The 22,654-nt window shown below is 47.5% G+C and overlaps 1 protein-coding gene across 1 annotated transcript in view; it reads left to right on the forward strand.

Annotated features, from left to right (window-relative positions):
• SHANK2 (SH3 and multiple ankyrin repeat domains 2) overlaps nt 1-22,654 on the forward strand; it is a 576,539-nt gene that overhangs the window by 39,436 nt on the left and 514,449 nt on the right. The gene's annotated exons all lie outside the window — the stretch shown is intronic.

A 22,654-nucleotide genomic window follows, 5' to 3' on the forward strand; every position in this document is an offset into this window, starting at 1 on the left:
GCGGTCAGGAATCCAGATGGAGGGTAGAGCCCTGGAGACGGTTTGAGGTGTGCTCCTGTCCACCTGTGACTCCGGCGCTTGCTGAAGATCGTCCTGTGCCGGTTTCCCTCCAGGTGGTGACCCTGGCCCACGTGGGCCCCCTTGAACCCCCTTGGACACCTGTGTGGGGCCGCCTGGCGGTCGTGGCCTGAGGGGGGGAACAGGCTGAGCATGGAGTGGGAAGGGTCAGGTTCTAGCTCTGCCCTCCCTGGCTGTGGGCCTGGAATGCCCTCACCTCTCCAGCCTCAGTCTACCGGCCTCTGAAATGGGGTCAGTAAGGCCTACCCGTCCCCCATGGGGGCTGCTGTTAAGGTACCAGGACCTGAGCTGCTGAGAGGGGCGCTTGAGTACGCACTCTGCAGTTCCATCCACATTTTGAGCTGTGTTGCTGTTACCTGCCTGGAGCCTCTTGGAGAGGAGAGAGGAGAGAGGTGGGGCTGGGAACCAGCAGGCTTCCGGGGTGAGGGGGCTCAGAGAAGCTCCCCTGAAATGGACCATTGGCAGAAGCCACTTGGCAGGTCCAGAAGGTTCCTCAGTTCAGGGTAGGGGCCCCCTTTTCCCATGGAGTCTGTATCTGTTTTGTCCCTGTGTTGTGGCCATGACTCCCCATTACCTAGATATCCCGAGTCTTATTTTTCCAGTCTGTGAAATGGGAACGGTCCCTGGGCTTATAATAAAGCTGTGATCGCTAGCTGTGGGTGCTTGTAACGCAGCGAAGACACACTCTTTCTTGGGATCGTAACTTCGTATCCGTGAGAGCAGAGACGCTCCTCAGAGCCAAAGCTTTCCTGGTGGTGCCTCAGAAGCCTGTGGTTTTGTGGTCAGAATACCAGATAGAGCTCAAATGGCCGGGGTGGAAAAGGAAGGTGCAGGAAAGGGTAATGGGTGGGAGTCTGCAGGCTCTCCACAGGGGGTGATCTGGTAATTAATTAACTTTTAATCTTGGAAGAAATTTTTGAGCACCATTAATTTTCTCAGGCTGCCAAATTCGCTTCTTTCTCTTGGGTGGCTCTGGGCAGGGTCTTTATTTTGTCCGCTGATGTGTCCTCAGTGCCTGTAACAGGCTCTGCCATGTCGTGGGGGCTCAGTAAATACTTGCTGAATGAAGGACTGAATAAAGTTTTGAGCACACAAATTCGTTTATAAATAGGGTTCTCCCACCTCTACCACAGTCAGTAAAACAAAGATCTCAAAAAAAATATGGTAGTTGAGCCATGATACCTTTCTGTGGTCTGGTGGCTGAGGGTGAATGCATCTGACTGCAGAGTAGAAGCGCCTGGATAAACACACAGGTGGTAAAGAGCTTGAAAACAAAATGACAACTGATGAAGAACAGCTGTACTAGCCACACTGATGGTAGTGGTTACAACGTGGCTGCCCACCGTGGAGAGAAGTCTGGAGGTCCTCAAAGAGTCAAATGTAGAGCTGCCACATGACCCAGTGATTCCACTCCCAGGCGTGTGCCCAAGAGAAGTGAAAACATGTGCGTGAATGTTCATGGCAGCACTATTCACAATAGCCAAAAAGTGGAAACAACCCACGTGTCCACCAACAGATGAATGGATAAGTAGGTGTGGTCTGTCCACACAGTGGAATATTATTCACTCATTGAAAGGAATGAAGCACCGACACGTGCTCAACACGGATGAACCTCAAAGACATCGTGCTCAGTGGCAGAAGCCAGACACAAAAGGACACACCTTGTATGACTCCAGGTATATGAAATATATATGAAATGCACAGGATAGGCAAATCCATGCAGACAGAAAGGAGATTAGTGGTTGCCAGGGGTGGGAGTGGCTGGGGAGGGGATTTGGGGGGAGAGAGGTGTGGGGAGTGACTGCTAATGAGCATGGGGTTTCCATTTGGGGTGATGGAAGTGGTCTGGAATTAGACAGTGGTGATGATCGCACAGTATAGCTAAGAGCCACTGAGTTGTACACTTTACAATGGTGAATTTTATGCTATGTGAATTTTATCCCAGTGTAAAAAGTTGCCAAAAAACTAAACTTTATACTACCACACACCCTATTAGAATGGCCCAAATCCAAAACACTGACACCACCAAATGCTGGTGAGAATGCATAGCAACGGGAACTCCTGTTCATTGCTGGTGGGAACACAAAATGATACGACCACTTTGGAAGACAGTTTGGTAGTTTCTTACAAAACTAGAGATATTACCTAAAGCAATCTACAGATTCAGTGCAATCCCAATCTGAATCCCAATGACATTCTTCATAGAAATAGAACAAAAAATCCTGAGGCTGGCCTGGTGGCACAGCGGTTAAGTGCGCGCGCTCCGTTGTGGCGGCCCGGGGTTCAGGCCCCGAGTGCGCACCGATGCACTGCTTGTCAAGCCATGTTGTGGCAGCGTCCCATATAAAGTGGAGGAAGATGGGCACAGATGTTAGCCCAGGGCCAGTCTTCTTCAGCAAAAAGAGGAGGATTGGCAAATGTTAGCACAGGGCTGATGTTCCTCACAAAAATAAAAAAAATAAAAAAACAAAAATGATTAAAAAAAATAAAAAAAGAAATAGAACAAAAAATCCTAAAATTTATATGGAACAACAAAAGACCCCGAATAGCCAAAGCAATCCTGAAAAAAAAAGAACTAAGCTGGAGGCATCACAATCTCTGGCTTCAAAATATACTACAAAGCTATAGTAATCAAAACAGCATGGTGCTGATACTAAAACAGACACACAGATCAGTGGAACAGAATTGAAAGCCCAGAAATAAAACCACACTTCTGTGGACAGCTGATCTTTGACAAAGGAGCCAAGAACATACAATGGAGAAAGGAAAGTCTCTTCAGAAAATGGTGTTGGGAAAACTGGACAGCCACATGCAAAAGAATGAAAGTAGACCATTATCTTTCATCATATACAAAAATTAACTCAAAACAGATTGAAGACTTGAATGTAAGACCTTAAACCATAAAACAGAAGAAAATATAGGCAGTACACTCTTTGACATCGGTCTTAGCAGTGTCTTTTTGAATACCATGTCTACTCAGGCAAGGGAAACAAAAGAAAAAATAACAAATAGGACTACATCAGACTAAAAGGCTTCCGCACAGCAAAGGAAACCATCAACAAAACGAAGAGACAGCCCACCAACTGGGAGTTGATTTCCAAAATATATAAAGAACTCACACAACTCAACAGAGAAAAAAACAAATAACACAATCAAAAAATGGGCAGAGGATATGAACAGACATTTTTCCAAAGAAGATATACAGATGGCCAACAGGCACATGAAACGATAGTCAACCTCACTAATTATTAGGGAAATGCAAATCAAAACTACAATGAGATATCATCTTACACCCATCAGAATGACTATAATTAACAAGACAAGAAGTAACAAATGTTGGAGAGGATGTGGAGAAAAGGGAACTCTCATACACTGCTGGTGGGAATGCAAACCAGTGTAGCCACTATGGAAAACAGTATGGAGATTCCTCAAAAAACTAAAAATAGAAATACCATATGATCCAGCTATCCCACTACTGGATATTTATCCAAAGAACATGAAATCAACAATTCAAAAAGATTTATGCACCCATGTGTTCACTGCAGCATTATTCACAATAGCAAAACGTAGAAGCCACCCAAGTGCCCATCAACTGATGAATGGATAAAGAAGATGTGGTATATACACACACACACACACACACACACACACACACACACACAATGGAATACTACTTAGCCATGAAAAAAGACAAAATCGTCCCATTTGTGACAACATAGATGGACCTTGAGGGTATAATACTAAGTGAAATAAGTCAGACGGAGAAAGACAAACACCGGATGATTTCACTCATATGTGGAAGATAAACAAACACATGGATAAGGAGAACAGATTAGTGGTTACCAGAGGGGAAAGGGGTGGAGGGAGGGTGAAAGGAGCAAAGGGGCACATATGTATGGAGATGGGTATAAACTGGACTGTTGGTGGTAAACACGATGCAGTCTATATAGAAACTGAAATATAATAATGTACACCTGAAATTTGTAGAATGTTATGAGCCAATATGACCTCAATAAAATAATTAAAAAAAAAAACCTAAACATACTCTTACCATACAGTCCAGCAATCAATCACGTCCCTTGGTGTTTGCTCAAAGGGGCTGAAAGCAGGTCCACACAAAAGCCTGCGCATGGATGTTTATAGCAGCTTTGTTCATAATTGCCACAAGTTTGAAGCAACCAAGATGTCCTTCAGTAGGTGAGTGCATAAATAAACTGTGGGACGTTCAGAAAACAACATTATTCACTGCTGAAACAAAATATTCTGTCAAGCTATGAAAAGATATGGAGGAAACTTAAATCCATATTGCTAAGCGAAAGAAGCCAATCTGAAAAGGCCACGTACTGTGTGATTCCAACTCTGTGACCTTCTGGAAAAGCAAAACTATGGAGACAGTAAGAAGATCAGTGGGCGCCAGGGTTTAGGAGGAAGGGAAGGATGAACAGGTGGAGCACAGAGGACTTTGAGGGCAGTGAAGCTTCCCCGTACGAGACTACAATGGTGGCTACAGGTCCTTACACGTGTCCAAACCAGAGAACGTACAACACCAGGGGTGAACCCTGACGACAACTGTGGACTCCGGTGGTGATGATGTGTCAATGTAGGTTCATCCTTGGTAAAAAAATGTACCACTCTAGGGGCCAGCCCGGAGGTGTATAGGTTAAGTGCACGCGCTCTGCTTCAGCGGCCCGGGGTTCGCAGGTTCGGATCCTGGGGGCGCACTGTCGCACCGCTTGTCAAGCCAAGCTGTGGCAGCATCCCACATAAGGTGGAGGAAGATGGCACGGATGTTAGCCCAGGGCCAGTCTTCCTCAGCAAAAAAGAGGAGGATTGGCATTAGATGTTAGCTCAGGGCCAATCTTCCTCACACACACACACACACAAAAAGTACCACTCTGGTGAGTGATGTTGAAATAGAGGGAAGTGACGAATGTGGGGGCAAGGGGTATGTGGGGACTCTATACTTTACCCTGAATTTTGTTGTGAACCTAAAACTGCTCTAAAAAAAATAAAGTCTTAAAAAACAAACAAATCAGAAAACAAAATCGCATCTGCCTTTAGGAAGAATAATCTGTTTTGAAGTGAAACACCGTTCTCTTGGGCAGAAGGCTTTCCTGCCTGGCGTTTTGCTGTTTCTCACATCCTTAATGCCTCTGACACTGTCCCCAACATCACAGACACATGCAGCCCACGGCCACGGGGTCTGCTCATCCTGGATGGTGTCACTGTCTCTTCCAGTCTCAGGTGATTGGAATTCCACACGACAAGGCGTGACGTCCACAGCATGGGCCGTCTTTCCATCATGGTCTTGGTGACCTGACTTGCTTCAGAGGCATCCATCAGGGGGCTGGTACTAGGGAGGGTCTCTTGGAAGCCCCGGGAGAGACTTCTCCTAGTGTCACATGCAGGTGACATTATGTCTCCTAATGTCACACCTACCTTCCTCAGCCAGTGTCTGGCTGGGAGAACGGGAGATTTTACCCAGGAGCTCCAGGCTCCCTCCACGAGGTGAGATCCTAGCTGGGATTACCTTCCTGTTGGGAAGGGTGCCGTGCAGGTGGCCCCAGTATCTACTCTACTCAGATTACTCACATCATCCACAAATTCATAACCTAGAAAGGCAAAAATGTAAACTCAGATCTCATCCTGGAAGGCTTGGTGTGAGGCTGATGTGAGATGGTGCCTGGACCGGTGCTTTGTCAACTGTAACTCACTCAGCATCGTAAGCAATTATCATCCCTGTGTTTGAACGTGGACTTCTCTGACACGAGAGCTCACAGCGGGGGCCAGACTCCCACCTTTCACAGCTGGGATTGGTGATTAAGTCCCTTTTTTTAAATGCCCTTTCCTTAGGCTGAGCACGGATAGGAGATGTGCTCTGAAATTTCCTTCCAATTAATCAACAATTATTTATAAAATGCCTACCAGGGTGCCCTTTGAGGGTGGAGACCAAGTCTAAAATGGACAGGGTCCCTGGCCTTGGAGTATGCTGTCCGGTCGAGCATGCAGGCTTTGCGCAGATGGAGAGGCGGAGAGCAGGATGGCCTGTGAATGCCGTGCATCCTGGACCCGGCTCGTGCACCTGACGGAGGGCTGGGTTGTGTGCAGAAGTTGGCTCAGCCTGCAGATCGGTGCTCGGAATTTTGGAATCTTGGAACCGGCTCTCAACAACCCCGCTCCCTGCCCCCGGAAGGTCCAGCAGTTTGCTCAGGTGAATGAAATCCTTCTGTGTGTTCCAGCACACAGTATTAGATAACACTGGCTCCTGTAACTAAGAAAGTTGTTCTCCCTTCAATTCTGGTATAATTCCCAAGGGAATGAAAGCTCTCCGGGGCAAGGATTTTTATTGGTTTTGTTGCTCGATGTGTCCCAAGCAGCCAGGGAGAGAGCTAGGCACGCCGTCTGTGCTCAGCAAATACTTGTAAGAGCGAGAGGATGGAGCCTTGGAGGAGAGCAATTGATGAGAGAGTCCTGGTTGGCTATGCCAGGGAGCCTTAAGGCTTCTCGGGTAATTGCTGATCTTCCTTTTCAGCAGGAAGGGCCAGAGGCAGGCTGAGCATCTTGGCTAGAAAGAATACTGAGCTAGAATTTAATCACCTGCACGTGTCTTTTTATGGCTGGTTTATGGTAAACAGTATGCCGATGCACATCTCCTACTGTTCCACCGTCGAAGCACCCCCTGCTCCCCTCCGCCCCGGAAAAGGTATTTTTGGTTACATGTGATTTTAGAATTAATATTTACTTTATCGGAGGTCCAAATCCCCAAACCTAACTTTCTTAAATCTTGTAAATTTGGTTTACAGCTATTATTCTATTTACGAATCTAGTTGATTTCATGATCTCTGAAGAGTGGGCCTTTGGTAACAGTGGGATCTCGTTTACAGACTCAAGTTCCCTTAAATTGTAACAAAAAGTTCTGTTTTTCAAGAATTTAAACAATTCTTATACTGAACATAGGGGGGAACCTTAAGTTCTCTGAAACATTCTAGAAATGTTCTCAGTTTTCTTAAAATTATCTTTCACTTTCAGTATAAGATCTTATGTCTAAGTCTGTCATTCAGTTGCGTATTTGGCTGGGATAACAAGGTTAATTTGTTAGGCAGTCTTCAATACCAAGTATCAACAGGCGCAGTGCGTAAAAATGAAATCTTATTTCTGGATTTAACGTACAGGATTAGTTAGGTGCTTCTGGTTTCTTTCTTCATGTCTATCCTTAGGTTTAAGACTTCTTGGGCTTACAGAACATAGGCCCACGAAGGAAGCAGACCAGCCCAGCAGTGTGGACCTTCCATCTCAGTCTCTGGGGTTGACGACCCTCAACCAGGGTGTGTTGCTAGAACCAGTATTTGCGTTTTCTCGGGGTACCCACCTGCATGTGACGCTCTCTGTAGCCTTAGCCAGTCCTCTGGTTTACAAGGCCTGGGTCCTGCAGCCCACCAGCCCAGAGCCCTGCTCAATGTACCTAGATTATTCTGCATGCTTTGAATCCACAATCCTAGTTTGTAAGGAAGTTGTAGCTAACTTCCTCAATTTCGTGGTTCTATTTTGCACTTCTTTGGCTCTGCTAAGACATTTAAAGTACTTCCTGGTTGGCTCTGAAGACACTTTATGGCCAGTTCATCAGATCCTTCATACCTGGGTGTGTAACTTCTTGTAAGTTTATTGGTCCTGGAATTCTGCATTCTCCTGTGTCTCTGGGGCTGGGCCTCACCTTGAAATCTGCCTCTCTCCCATCTCCATCTGCCCTTTGGATCCAGCACTTAAGTCGTGCTTACTGGCTTGATTCTGGTGTTTCTTTTTAAATAAAATCCGAGTTTATGGAAGTGAGGTGATGTAAAGGAGACTGGCACGTGAGTAACCTGGGGTATGAGTTCACGTGAGTGAGTAGTTGAAGGTAGAGGGTGGGGGCTGAAGCAGACGTGCGTGCCCTGCCTCCCTGCACTCCCCTGCAGGGTCCTCGAATCTCAGCCCTGACTCCCGGCGCTGATGCTGGGGCCCAGGGACCACGTGGACGCCAACAGGTGCCTGCCATTTGGTTATACCCGAGGACCAGGCCTCTGTAGACAGACATCCTCAGATGTGACCTCCACGGCCACCTGGGGGAAGCTTAGCCCTGGAGCTTGCTGGACACCTACTATTCCCTCTCACCCCACCCTGCAGCTGGTGGCGATATGTTCGGCGTTGGTGAGGCTTTGGGCTTCTCTCTGTGCTGTGACTCCCCTGTAACACAGGAACAGTGGTGCTCTTGGCTCAGCCCAGAGCCGTCATGGGCTGAACTGTGTCTCCCCAAAATTCATATGTTGGCCTGCTAACCCCCAGTGCCTCCGAATGTGACCTTATTTGGAGATAGTTAAAGTGAGGTCATTAGGGTGGGCCCTAATTCAATAGGACTTGTGTCCTTATATAAAGGGGAAATTTGGAGACAGACGTGCACACAAGGAGAACGCCGTGTGAACATGAAGATGGCCTTCATAGGCCAAGGAGAGAGGCCTGGGGCAGACCCTTCCCTCGATGCCCTCACAAGGAACCCGCCCTCCCGACACCTCGATCTTGGACTTTCAGCCTCCAGACTGAGAGACAGTAAATATCTGCTGTCACCCATCTGTGGTGATTTGCAGCCCTAGCAAACTAATACGGGTGCCAAGGGGCCAAAACCGGGACAGAGACCTCCAGGTAGAGAGCTCACTGCAGGAGGCAGTGGCATTCAGAGGAACACTGACAGCTGGCTGGACGGGGACTCCGGTCCTGACTGCCACACTGGTGCCCTTCGACCTTGGAGAAACGGTGCGTATTTCCAAGGCGCGGTTTCCTCCTGTTGTGATGGCGATCCCAGCGCCTCCTCTGTGCAGGGTTGGGAGGAGTTGGAACGTCTTGCTATAGGCCCAGCCCTGGGACATGGGATGGCTCTGCTGACAGTGGGGGAACCCAGGAAATGGCTGTCTCTTTCCAGCAACAAAATAAAGTCAGCTTTGACTTGGAATTGCTGCATAGCCGTGTGGGGCGGCCGTGGAGACATGGGCTAGAATTCCGGGCAGGCCAGCCGAAGCGCTCCCAGCCCGTTCCTGCGAGAGTCACGTTCATTTTGTGCGTTGAGTGTGATCTGACGGAGGAGCGTGGCTTTGGCACAGCCACAGCGCGGATGTTACATCCGGGCATTACCTGGAGGGGTCTGTCTCTCTGTCCATCTGGCAAGGCAATGGCGAGAAGGATTTTATTCACCCTTTGTTTTCCTAGTTCTTTCCAGATTACCAGATTTGGTTCTCCAGACTTATTTTTTCCCTTGTGACAAGATCTTTTTTTTTTATTGAGGTCATAATAATGTATAACACTGAAATTTCAATTGTACGTTATTATTTGTCAGTCACCATACATATGTGACCCTTTACCCCTTTCACCCACCCCCCCAACCCCGTTCCCCTCTAGTGACCACTAATCTGTTCTCCTTGTCCATGTGTTAGTTTATCGTCCACTTATAAGTGAAATCATTCGGTGTTTGTCTTTCTCTGTCTGGCGTATTTTGCTTAACGTAATACCCTCAAGGTCCACCCATGTTGTGACAAATGGGAGGATTTTGTCTTTGTTTGTGACTGAGTAGCATTCCTTGTATGTGTGTACCACATCTTCTTTATCCATTCATCAGTTGACGGGCACTTGGGTTGCTTCCACGTCTTGGCTGTCGTGAATAATGCTGCAATGAACACAGGGGTGCATAAGTCTCTTTGAATTGTTGATTTCAAGTTTTTTGGATAAGTACCCAGTAGTGGGATAGCTGGATTGTATCGTATTTCTATTTTTAATTTTTTGAGAAATCTCCATACTGTTTTCCATAGTGGCTGCACCAGTTTGCATTCCCACCAGCGGTGTATGAGGGTTCCCTTTTCTCCACATGCTCTCCAACTTTTGTAATTTTTTGTCTTCGTGATGATAGCCGTTCTAATAGGTGTAAGGTGGTGTCTCATTGTAGTTTTGATTTTTATTTCCCTGATGATTAGTGATGTTCAGCGTCTTTTCATGTGCCTGTTGGCCATCTGTATGTCTTCTTTGGAAAAATGTCTGTTCATATCCTCTGCCCATCTCCAGACTTTTTTAAGGGAGTAAGGAAGAGCTTTTGTTTGAATTGGGTGTTTACCTTTGGCAAGGAATGCTCCTCCGTTAAAGCTGTAATATTTTATAAACAGCACTTGGTTATTTCCTCGGGCGCCTGCGTGTGACTTAATTAAGCAGGCTTGATTGCATCTCTGGGTCCTGCTTTTTCCTGTCACCTTTATGAGCTGATGGCCTCCGGACGGCTTGATAAAAACTCTAGGAAAAAGAAAGCCTTAATGAATATAGATTTCCGTGCAATTTGCATTTGTGAGCGAACAGTCTAGTAATGACTGAAAGCAGAAAGTATAAAATTGGATTGATTAAGTAATTTTCCTGATAAAGGCAAGACCTTTCCATTCAGGGGGGTGCACGCTGTTCCATTAACCCCTGCCTTGCGTTTCTTTTCATTAAAGACAACCCACGTGAAGGCTCAGGTTCCAGCCTGTCTGTTTACAGTGGGGACAGGTTGGAAGGTCACAACATCGTCTCGTTCCATTGAGGGAGACTGGACTCCAGCCAGTGATTGGGGTACAGGCGTCTCGTGTGTGAGTTGTGACATAAAAATAGCAGTTGTGTTTGACATGCTGGTAAGTGGGCTTATAGGTGCAGACCGGTAGTTTACAAGGGGCGCTGGCATCATAGGTCCGGTATGAGAAGATGAGGAGAGGATTGTTACGGGCTGAATTGGGTCCCCCAAAATTCATATGTTGGAGTCCTAACCCCAGCACCTCAGAAAATGACTGCATTTCTAGGTAGGGTTTTTTTTTTTTTTTCGTGCTAAAGAAGATTCGCCTTGAGCTAGCATCTGCTGCCAATCTTCCTCTTTTTGTATGTGGACCACCACCACAACATGGCCACTGACAGATGAGTGGTGTAGGTCCACGCCCAGGAACTGAACCTGGGCCTCTGAAGCAGAATGTGCTGAACTGAACCATTAGGCCACTGGGCGTGGCCCTTGAGATAGGGTTTTTAAAGAAATACTTAAGTTAAAATGGAGTCACTAGGGTGGCCCTAATCCAATGTGACTGGGGTCCTTATAAGAGGAGGAGATCAGGACACAGACACACAGAGGGACGACCATGTGAGGACACAGGGAGAAGACGGCCGTCTACACGCCAAGGAGAGAGGCCTCAGGAGGAACCAGCCCTTCCCACACCTGGATCTCGGATGTCCAGCCTTCAGGACGGGGAGACCATCAATGTCTGTGGTTTAATCCCCCAGTCTGTGGGACTTTGTTACAGCAGCCCTAGGGAGACTCATTCAAGAATGGAGCTGTCAGAGGTGAGGTACACAGCTTCCCTTCACCGTAATAGTTAATAATCACATGGATATCAATTGCTAATGAGTACTTAGTGTTTATCGAATGTGCTGAGTGTGATGCGTATGTTTCTTTTTAAATTATCCCCTTCTCCAGTGCAGTAGGGGCTGGTCCCCCTCCTTACAGATGAGGACAGCGAGGCTGACAAGGAGATGACGTGATTGGTGCAGGCCACAGGGCCAAGGGTGGTGGCTGTGCATGTGGGCTCAGCTCTGTCTGACTAGAATGTCTGTACTATCACTGTATCCCTGGGCATCTCCCATCCTGGTTTTCTGTCACATCCTGTTGGAATGTCTGGCACTTCTGGACATCCATTGTCAGAAAGGGGTGAGGCCTTGAGAGGCCTGGGGCCTGGGGCGCAGTCTGGGCCCTCACCCTCATTGTGGAGGGTGGTGACCATATGCTGGTTCCAATGTTTCAGCTTCCAGACAGCAGCGACCTGTTGTCCCTTCCTCTGAGAAGTGGCACAGACATCCCCTGTCCCCACCGACATTCTGGGGTTTAGTCTGGGGATGAGGAGACAGACTGCATAGGTGCCTTGCAGGCTTCCCGGCCCCTGGACCTCGGGAGCGCCTTCCCTCGCTCCCTCGCTGAGTCCTGACCCCACCGTCTGCAGGGCCTGGTTGTTGATTAAATGCAAGGAGCACACAGAGCCTCTGAGGCCGCCGTCAACAACGCCTTGCGTTCAGAAGGTGTTCTCCGATGCTCAGGAGGAACTGTTGGCCGGCCAGGACAACAGTGCGGCCTAGAGAAACAGCAGCTGCAGCCCCCCGGCACGGTGCTTCCAGGCAGCTCGGGTGGTGGTAACTGCTTTGCTGGTTACATCCTTTTTCATCCCTGGGCAGGTGGCCCTCCAGATGGGCCTCACCCGGACACATCTGATGTTAGTAGCTTACATGTCAACGACTTGCCGCATCTTCACAGATGAGGTCTCCGCTGGGCTGGGGAGAGAAGGTCACCCTCCCGGGCAGGCCTCGCTCTTCCTCGTCCTGCTGGAGGCTCGGTCTGCGTCCTGAGTTGTTCTGATTGCTCAGCTCCTTGCTCTGTCCCCTCTCTCTTATCGTTGTAACCAGGCAGCCAGCCCTTCCCCCAGGTTCTGGGCTTTGAAATCTGGGTGATGGAGGAGCCCAGGCCTTCTCTTCAAGTCTTCCTGCTTCATGTGTCTCCCCAGAGAAGCAGCGGGTCCAGCAGTCAAGGCTTGGGAAGGGGAGATCTAGATTCAGAGTCTGCCTCTAAGACCCACCAGCTGTGCTGCGTTGGACATGTAAAACTCGCCCTCTCGGGGTGTCATTGGGCTCATGTGTAAAGACAGGCAATACTGTCCGGGGTATATGGGGTTCATCAATTACATACGCACTGGTTGATCAGCCATGATGCATCAGGCACTGGGGTAACGCCACCAGATCTGGAACGGGATACCGTCATGGAGCCGAGGGAATGGGTAGTGCTGGGGAGACCCTTGGGTCAATCAGGGCGTCTGCTGGTAGACTGGGGGCAGCTAAGGCGCATTCAAGAGGAGGCTTGGGAACAAGAACCTACAACAAAGGTGTTAGAGAAAATGAATGGTTGATGATTTCAGGCCCAGAACGTAGGATGCACCCATCTGGCCATCAGGAGAGTCTTGTCAATGGGATTGGAGAATTCTTTTCTTCTCTTTGCATCTGTGATCACTGACTCCTGGCTGTTGACAGGTGTGGTTTGTGGTGTGGCAGCTTCCAGAGGCTCAGGCTTCATCCAGGTGGGAGCTGTGCTCCGAGACCCCCAGGGATTACTCCTGCCTGCCTTCACCCCTCACTTGATTGAGTGAGGAGGTGACTCCCCAACCCCGGACTAGAGAAAAGGTCAGGGTCCTAGGAGACCACATAGACCTGAGCTCCATCTGTAGGTTGGTCTTATTCACCTCAATGAACCCAGTGCTCGGCACAGCACAAGAGCATAGCAAGCCCTCAGCCAACGAGACTGGGTATGGATCCATGATCGATGAATGACGGGTCACCAGGACCCAGCATGTTGCATTTGGGTCCCGTGCCTCAGTTTCATCTTTTGAGTACAGTTAATTTCATTGTCTCCACTGCTGTACCTGGTTGCCAAGGCAATTCGTGTGGCCTTAGTTATTTCTGTCTTTCAATTATTCACATACCTGTGCCTTTTCATACATCAGCTATAAATATTACCTGTGTTTTCCTGTTACCTTACACAGAAGTCCCCCTCCCTGGAGGGAGAGAATTCTGTTTCTGGAAGGACCCATGCAGCTCCTGGTTGGAAATCCTCAGTCTTCAGGGGCATAGTGTGTTCTGAGGGGTGTGTGGGGCTTCACAGGCTGTTCTGGGCATTCCTTCCTGGTGATTTGGGACCCAGGAGGGAGTGCAAGGGCCCAGGTCTGGGGAGAGGGGGGTGCTTTCCTCTTCTTCTTGAGATGCATTGAGGTGCACCTCAGCCGAGTGCTGGGGGTCCCAGCAGCAGCTTGCTGGAGGTGTCAGGACTTCCGTCAAAGCCTTGCTTTGGGTCTGAGGGCACACGGGGTGAAGGCCACGCTCAGTGCCCAGCACTGCTCAGCAATTAGCAGAGACAGACCTATTCCTCTCTTGGAGCAAACTCCAGTCTAGCTGAGAAGCAGACCTAGAATGTTCTCCAATCATCTGCTGCTGCATAAGACACCGAAACTTAGGGACTTAAAACAATGGCCATTTTACTTGCTCATGACTCTACAGGTCAGACTTTCAGGCAAGGGTGAGCTGGTGTTATTCACTCCAGAAGTGTGGGCTGGTGCTTCTCCATGTGGCTCTCTGGGGCTTCCTCAGAACACGGTGGGCTCAGGGTCGCTGGACTTCTTACATGGGAGCTGGCTTCCAAGAAGTGAGGACGCGGCTCTCTGAAGGCTCAGCTGCAGAAGTGTCGTGGTTTTGTTTCTGCTGCATTCTGTTGGTCAGAACAAGCCACAGGACCAGCCCAGATTCAAGGAAATGAGACTCCACCTCTTGGTGGAAGGAGTTTGCAGAGTTCGTGGCCACCTTGGATCCATCACAAAATGCCTACCCTTATGTCTGTTTAATACAAACTGGTGAGTCGGGGGGCAGCTGTAGGGTTGTGGTTTAGCTGCATGATCTTGGACATCAGCCAGTGGGTTGGAATCCTGCCACCACCAGCCAACAGCTGTGTGACCTTGGGAAGCAGTTAAATCTTGCTTGGCCTTTATTTCCATGTGTGGGCTGTAAGATGGGACAGTACGTGCCTCCACTGGATTGTTGTCTAAATTAAACAACACGTGTCAAGCATATGGCCCTCAGTTAGTGTTAGTGATCCACTACTCAGATGGGGAGAAATCATCTATGATGATATGGAGCAAAGGAGCCTGACCTGACTTAGCTGGTGCACTCCTGGAGTGTGATTTCACTGTGACCTGGAGCACGCTGCTGAAGGAATTTCGGCTGATGCTGTCAGACATATGTTGGGAAGAGGACTGGGCGGGTGTGGGCAGAGTGACGAGCAGATGCTCCAGCCGTCCTAGAGCAGAGTGCTGGCAACAGAGAAGGTGAGAGGGAGTGGGCGGGATTTCAGAGTGATTGAGGAGGTTAAGTCGCCAGGTCCCGGGGATGGCTAGGATGTGGGGGTTTGAAATGTCAAGGACAATGCCTTGATGTTGAACTGGGGCAAAAGGATGATGTCAAGAACTGTAGAGGGTTTGAGATTTTCCCCTACGAGTCAGCCTGCCACAGCTTCATGATGCTGATAGAAGACACGAAACCCCCAGGTCAGAGACGAAGATCAGTTTATTGCTCACAGCCACAGCGGTGGGCAGAACATTGGCACTCTGTCAGGGTTCCCTGAGCCCAGATTCCCACACGGCAATGCAAGGAGGGCCGCAGGTACTGCATACGCAGTGGGTTGCCTTATGGGAGGGAAACTCTGAGCTTAGGGAAACCGAGTCTTTATCCTGAACAGTAGGCACGCCTGCCCTGGGCTCTAGAGGGAAACACTGTATCTTCTGTAATGGGTTGAATTGGGTCCCCCCAAGACATGTTGAAGTCCTAACCCCCCAGTCCCCATGAATGTGACCTTACTTGGAAGTAGGGTCTTTGCTGATGGTCAAGTTAAGATGAGGTCATAAGGGGGGGGTCCTAATCCAATGTGAATGTGTCCTTATGGAAAGGGGTAATTTGGGCACAGAGACAGAGGGAAGATGATGTGAAACACAGGGAGAAGACTGCCATCTACAAGCCAAGGAACACCTGAGGCTACCTTCTGGAAGCCAGGAGAAAGGCGTGGAACAGATGCTCTCTCGGAGCTCTCAGACACCTTGATTTTGGACTTGATTTTCGACTTCTGGCCTCCAGAACTGTGAGACAGTAAACTTCTGCTGTTTTAAGCCACCTGGTTTATGGTACTTGGTTATGGCTGCCCCAGGAAACGAATACATCTCTAGGCTGTTCACTACACACACATAGTTGGGAGCAAAGAGGGTCAGTGCCTCTCCTCGCCAGATGTGCAGAAACGCGGGAGACCCAAGGAGAACCGTCTCCTGGCAGACGGATGATGGTGCTCCTCATGGACGTGGGGAGAGATTGGGAGAGAACGTTTCCTTTTGCCTGAAGGAGGTTGTCTCGTGGGAGGAAGGGCCTCAGCCCTCTAGCAAGGCTGCAGAACCAGCGTCAATATCTGGAAATGGCAGGGGAGCAGGTTTTTTTTTTTACTCCATGAAAGAGGAAAATCTTCTTACCACCGCAGGCATCCCCTGTTGGGGGAGGGAGTGGCAGCTAGGGGACACCTGGCGGGGTTGCTGAGTGGTCCCTGCCCCTGGTGGGAGGTTGGACCACACCCATGATGCTTAAGCTAGGCGGTACATCGGAACCCTGGGGCATAGGTTTCTTTCTGAAATACCAGTTCTTCTTCACCCTCGCGCCACCTGAGATTCTGATCCAGCAGAGCAGATTGGGCCTCAGGATCTCAGCCTGTCAAAGCTCCCAGGTGGGTCTGACGGGGTCCAGGTTTGGACCAGTGGTACGCATCCACGCCACTGTGGCTTCTTTTCTGCACCAATTCCGTTTGCTCATAACGAAGTGGAAGTCGCCCTGGACATCGAGCATCCCAGCATGTCACCTCGAGTGGACATCTCGTCTGCGTACCTTTGCTTTATTTCCTACAGCAGCTTCTAGCACTTTCCTCCTGCCTTTGGCCGCTCAGGGACTTTTCTCCGACGCGACGCCTCTTCTTGCCTGTCGCAGATGGGCAGGCTGATCTGTGGTGCTGCCACAGGGGTCTCGCTGTCATTGTCATGCTGGGAGGTCCTGTGTGTGGTTGTCATTCTGAAGACCACATGTGGCTTGCGAGCAGGTGGCTCCTCTGCACGTGAGGGTGATGTACGCCCAAGTGAGTGCCCTGCCCCCCCCCCCGGAGCTCACCTTCTAAGAAGAAAACTCAGGATGAGGCAAACACAGGCCATTTCTCCAAATGCAGAGCGGGTAGAGATTTATTCCTCTGTGGAAGAATAAGATTTCCCCAAGACGGCCGCCCTACCTGATCCCTCTCAGGGAGCAAGAGGGGGTGAAAAGTAGGCACAGCTCGGTCTCCCTCCCTCAGTAGAGGGTCAGCGGTTCTCTATCGTTAGCGCATGAGAGCGTCACCTGAGGAGTTGAGTTTTGGGGGTGCAGCCTGGGAGCCTTCCCTTTTAGGAAGCATCGCCCTCCCTCCACCCACCATCCACCCCCTCCCCAACCAGGTCATCCTGGTGCTGGTGCTCCGCGGACCACACTTTGAAAAATACGAACACCATGTTCAAAATAAAAGTCTGGGGCCGGCCCTGTGGCTTGGTGGTTAAGTGCGCGCGCTGCGATGCTGGTGGCCCGGGTTCGGATCCTGGGTGCGCATCGAGGCACCACTTCTCCGTTCATCCTGAGGCCGAGTCCCGCATGCAGCAACTGGAAGGATGTGCAGCTACGACATACGGCTATCCACTGGGGCTTTGGGGGGAAAAAAATAAAATAAATAAAATCTTTAAAAAAAATAAAAATAAAAAAAATAAAAGTCTGAATCTCTGCTAACTTTCAGGCAAAAGTCATTTCATGGTTAACGTGCCTTTTCTCAGTTGTATCCGAGAATGCTTATCGATAAATCCCTCCATTTTCTGTGGTCCCTTCTAGAACATATTTTAGTTATGCTTTAAAGTTCTTGGACTGGTCCTGTTATATTGTTATCTCTTCTCTTCTATTTTGCACCTCTTGGCCTTTTTGTTCTGATTTCTGGAAGAGTCCTTCAATTTTATCTTCCTGGCCTTCTGCGATCATACTTTTAATTTGCTCGGTGTTGGGCAATCTTCCAATGTTTCTATTTAAGACGGGCCATTGGCAACATGATTGGAAGATGTGCAGGGTTAGGACTTACAGACTGCTGGGCTTCCCGTAGGGGATGAAAGGGGGTTTTGGCCGTTTCACAGGGGGACCCCGAAACCTGGTATGTGTGCATCTTTTCTCTTGGATTCATCAAGTTTTCCAGAAACGTCTTGAGTCCTGGGATCCAAGTGAGGGAAAGGAGCCTGGGATGGGGCCGAAATATTCCTGTTCAGTGTGTAGATTCTCTTACTCACTCTCTGGTTATCGGAGTGATCCCACATCCCCATGTTCAGGTCTCACTCCAGAGTGTCAGCTTTCCCTCTTTTATCCAACGGGGACAGTCACGTGGGTGCCAGGTGGGAAGACTGGACCTGGGAAGCCAGCTGCTACCAGGACAAACTTTGAACCAGTCTTCCTGCCTTCGGTCCATCGAGAGGAACTCGCAGTTCCCTTCTGGGGTCTTTCTGGAATTCTCTGCTGCTGGCTGGCTGGCTCTACTGGTTCCCGGAGGCAGTTCTCCTCAATAATGCACCATCTCTTGTCTGCCTTCCTAGCTTCTCCTCCTCTCTTTGTCCTTGTGTTCATGTGTGTTAGAAATAAAATCCTGGGGCTGGCCTGGTGGCATAGTGGTTAAGTTCGAGCACTCTGTTTGGCGGCCCGGGGTTCTCGGGTTCAGCGCCTGGGCGTGGACCTACACACCACTCATTAAGCCACACTGTGGCGGCGTCCCACATACAAAGTAGAGGAAGATTGTCACAGATGTTAGCTCAGTGACAATCTTCCTCAAGCAAAAAGAGGAAGATTGGCAACAGATGTTAGCTCAGTGACAATCTTCCTCAAGCAAAAAGAGGAAGGTTGGCAACAGATGTTAGCTCAGGGCCAATCTTCCTCATCAAAAAAAAAATTTTTTTTTAAATCCACATTCTGCCTTTTCTTGTGGGATTTCCAGTGGGAGCAGGGATGTGGCCAGTTTGCCATCTGGAAGTGGAAGGTTGCTTTGTAGGACGCCAGGATGGGACGGTACCCAGGGATTCTGCAGTGGTCTACTTAAGTGTTACAAGTGACGGCTGAAGATGGTACCAACCCTGTCGGGTTGTGGTTCCAGCACTTTCTACAAGCTTGAGTTCCTGGGCTGAAATTAATTCGATCCACGTTGGCATGTGGGCTAGTGCGGTGTGGTTTATTTATGCTGATTGACAAGCTTTTTCAAACATGCCATCTGTGGATGTTTTCTAGAAGTGTGTGTCTATTTTAATTAGGAACCGAACATTGTGTCTTTTTTGTTTGTTGTTGCAACATGGACTTGAGCCGTGGACTTCTTGTTCAAAGCTTTGTTCCATGGGTGTAGGTAAGGAACCTTGTGTTTTCTCTCTTTTCTTCTGCTCCCACCCTGGTAGGAAATGCTATTTTAACTGCCCAGCCCATAAATTAGCAAAGCTTGTCACCTCCTCCACATTTTGGCGTGGAAACCGCTTCCTCTGTTCTTTTTCCTTCCATCCTGTACCTATTGGCAAATAACAGCAGCAGGCAAAGTCCGTGTCAATAAAGCAAAGCACGTATTCTGTGCCCTGTGGCTTGTTCTTATAAATAACAAGGTGTTGGGGGCGAATGGAGACCTGGCCATGGGTACATCAGAAAAAGGGATACCCAGAGCTGTTTGCTTCTGCGTAACTTTTTTCTGTAAGTGCAAAGCGGAAATAATAACATTGCCCCCAGGAAAGTCATCGAAATGCCTCATGGTTTCCACGTAGCAGGCGGATCAGAGCGTGGATGTTGGTTGTCAGCTCTGGGGAAGTTCCGTTGCCTCTGGGTGCCTAATTGTCCAGCAGAGGTTTGCAACAACTTGAACTTTGGGGGCTCTCATTCAGAGGTGGTCTCTCATTTATTGAGGTCGTCTTTGATTTCTCTCGTTGGTGTTTTGTCATTTTCCGTGTGTAGGTCTTTCACATCTTTTGTCAGATTTCCCCCTAAGCATACCATATTTTTGTTGATATTGTAAACGGTATTGTTTTTAAATTTCACTTTCCAGTTGTTCGTTGCAACTATATAGAAACACAATGGATTTGTTTTATATTCATCTTGCATCCTCCAATCTTGCTAAAGTCACTTATTAGTTCTCGTAGCTTTTTCAAGAATTCCAATGAATTTTCTACATGGACAGGCAAGCCATCTGCAAGTAAAAACAGTTTTATTTCTTCCTTTCCAATAGGGATGTGTTTTATTTGTTTTTCTTGTCTTCTTGAGCAGAAGCTGTGAGAGTGGACGTCTCTGATCTCAGGGGGAATGTTCTCACGCTTCCACCATTAAGTGTGATGCTAGCTGTGGGCTTTTCAGAGATGCCCTTTATCAGAATGAGGAAGTTTCTTCTAGTCCTAGTTTGCTGAGAGTTTTTGTCACGAATTGATGTTGGATTTTGTCAAAAGCTTTTTTGCCGCTGTCGAGACGATCATATGGTTTTTATTTTCAGTTTGTTAGTATGGTGAACCACAGTGATTGATTTTCAAATGTTAAATCAACCTTGCATTTCTGATATAAATCACCCTGGGTCACGAAATATTATATGTTGTTGGATTTGCTTTGCTCAAGTTTTGTTTAGAGTTTTTGCCTCTGCGTCCATGGAGGATCCTGTTCTGGTTTCTTTTTAGTGTCAGGGCCTAATAGATCATTTGGAAAGTTTCCTTCTCTTCAATTTTCTGGAAAAAGTAAACACGACTACTCGAGCTTTCTTTGGATTAACGTTAAGCTGGTACGCCTTTTCCCATCGTTTTATTTTTCACCTATTTTTGACTTTATTTTTAATGTGCATTCCTTATAGACAGCTTAGAGTTGCGTCCTATTTAATGTGAAATGGTGATGGTTTGGTTTAAATCAGTCATCCTGCTCTTGGTTTTCTGCTTGTGTCATCTGATCTTTGTTCTCTTTTTTCTGCCTTCCTTTAGATTAACAGAAGAATTTTATGATTCCATTTTCTCTCCTTTGTTGGCTTATTAGCTGTAACTCTTTGTTTTGTTATTTTGGTGGTTGCTTTGTGGTTTCTGGTGTACATCTGTACCTTATTACAGTCCATCTTCAAGTGATCTCACACCAGCTCATGTATAGAATAAGAACCTTACATTAATATAATGTTCTTCTATTTTCTTCTATTTTCCCTCTCAAATCTTGTGCTATTTTTGTCATATCTTTTTCTATGTATTTTATAAGCCCTTCCTACATTTTTTTTTTGTTTAAACAGTCAATTGTCTTTTAAAAAGTTTTAAATAAGAAAAGAAAACCCTCATATTTACCCATGTGATCACAATTTCCAGTTGTCCTCATTCTTTTGTGTAATTGCATATTTTTATCTGGTATGATTTCCTTCTGCCTGAAGGCTCTCCTGTAACATTTCTTATAGGGAAGCCTTGCTGGTCATGAGTTGTTTCAGCTTTTGTATGTCTGAAGAGTCTTCATTTTTGGAAGATGTTTTCACTGCTTATATAATTCTAGTTTCCTTTTTTTATGTATTTGAAATATATCACCCCACTGTCCACTCCCTTGCATTGTTTCCAACCAGAAATCTGCTGTCACTCTTGAGTTTGTTTTCTGGATGTAACATGCCTTTATGTTTTTTCCCCCCTTTGTCTGCTTTTAAGCTTTTTGTCTTTATCTTTGGTTTTGATTTGTTAAACGATGTGCCTTGGTGTAGTTTTCTTTATGATTCTTGTGCTTGGATTTCATTGAGTCTCTGGGTTTATAGTTTTCATCAAATTTGGATAATTTTTGGCCAAAACTTTCAGAGACTCCAATTACGTATATATTAGGCTGCTTAAAGTTGATTCATAGCTTACTGATACTCTGATCTTTTATTATAATTTGTTGTTATTTTTTCTGTGTGTTTCATTTTGCTATACCTTCAGTTTCACAAATATTTTTCTCTGATGTCTAATTTGCTATTAATTCTATCTAGTGTATTTTTCATTTCAGATATTGTTGTTTTCATCTTTGGAAGTTTGATTTAGCTTTTTTTTTTTTATCATTCCTTTCTTATCTTTTTGAACACAGAATACAGTTAATATTTTACAGCAGATTTTCCTGTTTCTTTACATGCCTGGTCATTTTTTATTGTTTTATTAATTTATTACTTTTTTTTTGGTGAGGAAGAGTAGCCCTGAGCTAAGATCTGTTGCCAATCTCCCTCTTCTTTTGCTTGAGGAAGATTAGCCCTGAGCTAACATCTGTGCCAGTCCTCCTCTACTTTATATGTGGGTCGCTGCCACAGCATGGCTGACAAGTGGTTTAGGTCCATGCCAGGGATCTGAACTCGTGAACCCAGGCCGCCAAAGCAGAACACACCAAACTTAACCACTACGCCATCGGGCCGGCCCCCCAATTTGTTACTTTTTTTATTGCCAAACGTTACAAATTGTAGATTTTTATCTTGTAGAGTCTGTATATTTTTGAACTTGTGTAAATATTCTTCAACTTTGTTCTGGGATTCAGTTAAGTTACTTAAAACCTGTTTGACCCTTTCAGGTCTTGGTTTCAGTATTTATTCTGTGGGATCATGCAGCAGTTAGCCTAGGCCTGATATTTCCCACTATTGAGGCACAGCCCTCTGTGTGTTCAGTGCCCCAGGAGTCAGGAGGTTTTCCAGTTTGGCTCGTGGCAACAGGCTCTGTTCCTGGACCTGTGTGACTGATGTGTACGGTTTCCTCTAAAATGGGTGCACCTTTTGGGTGCATCTTTCCCCAGCCCCTGGTAGGTTTGTCACATCATGCGTTGATCGTGCTCTGCAGAATACTCAAAGGGACCCTCTGAGATGTCCAGTGGACTCTGTGTTCCAGTCTCTCTGTCCTGCACACTGTGGTTG

The sequence above is a fragment of the Ceratotherium simum genome, chromosome 34 (assembly GCF_057802395.1).
Source record: "Ceratotherium simum simum isolate JZ-2026a chromosome 34, ASM5780239v1, whole genome shotgun sequence".
Lineage (NCBI taxonomy): Eukaryota > Metazoa > Chordata > Mammalia > Perissodactyla > Rhinocerotidae > Ceratotherium > Ceratotherium simum.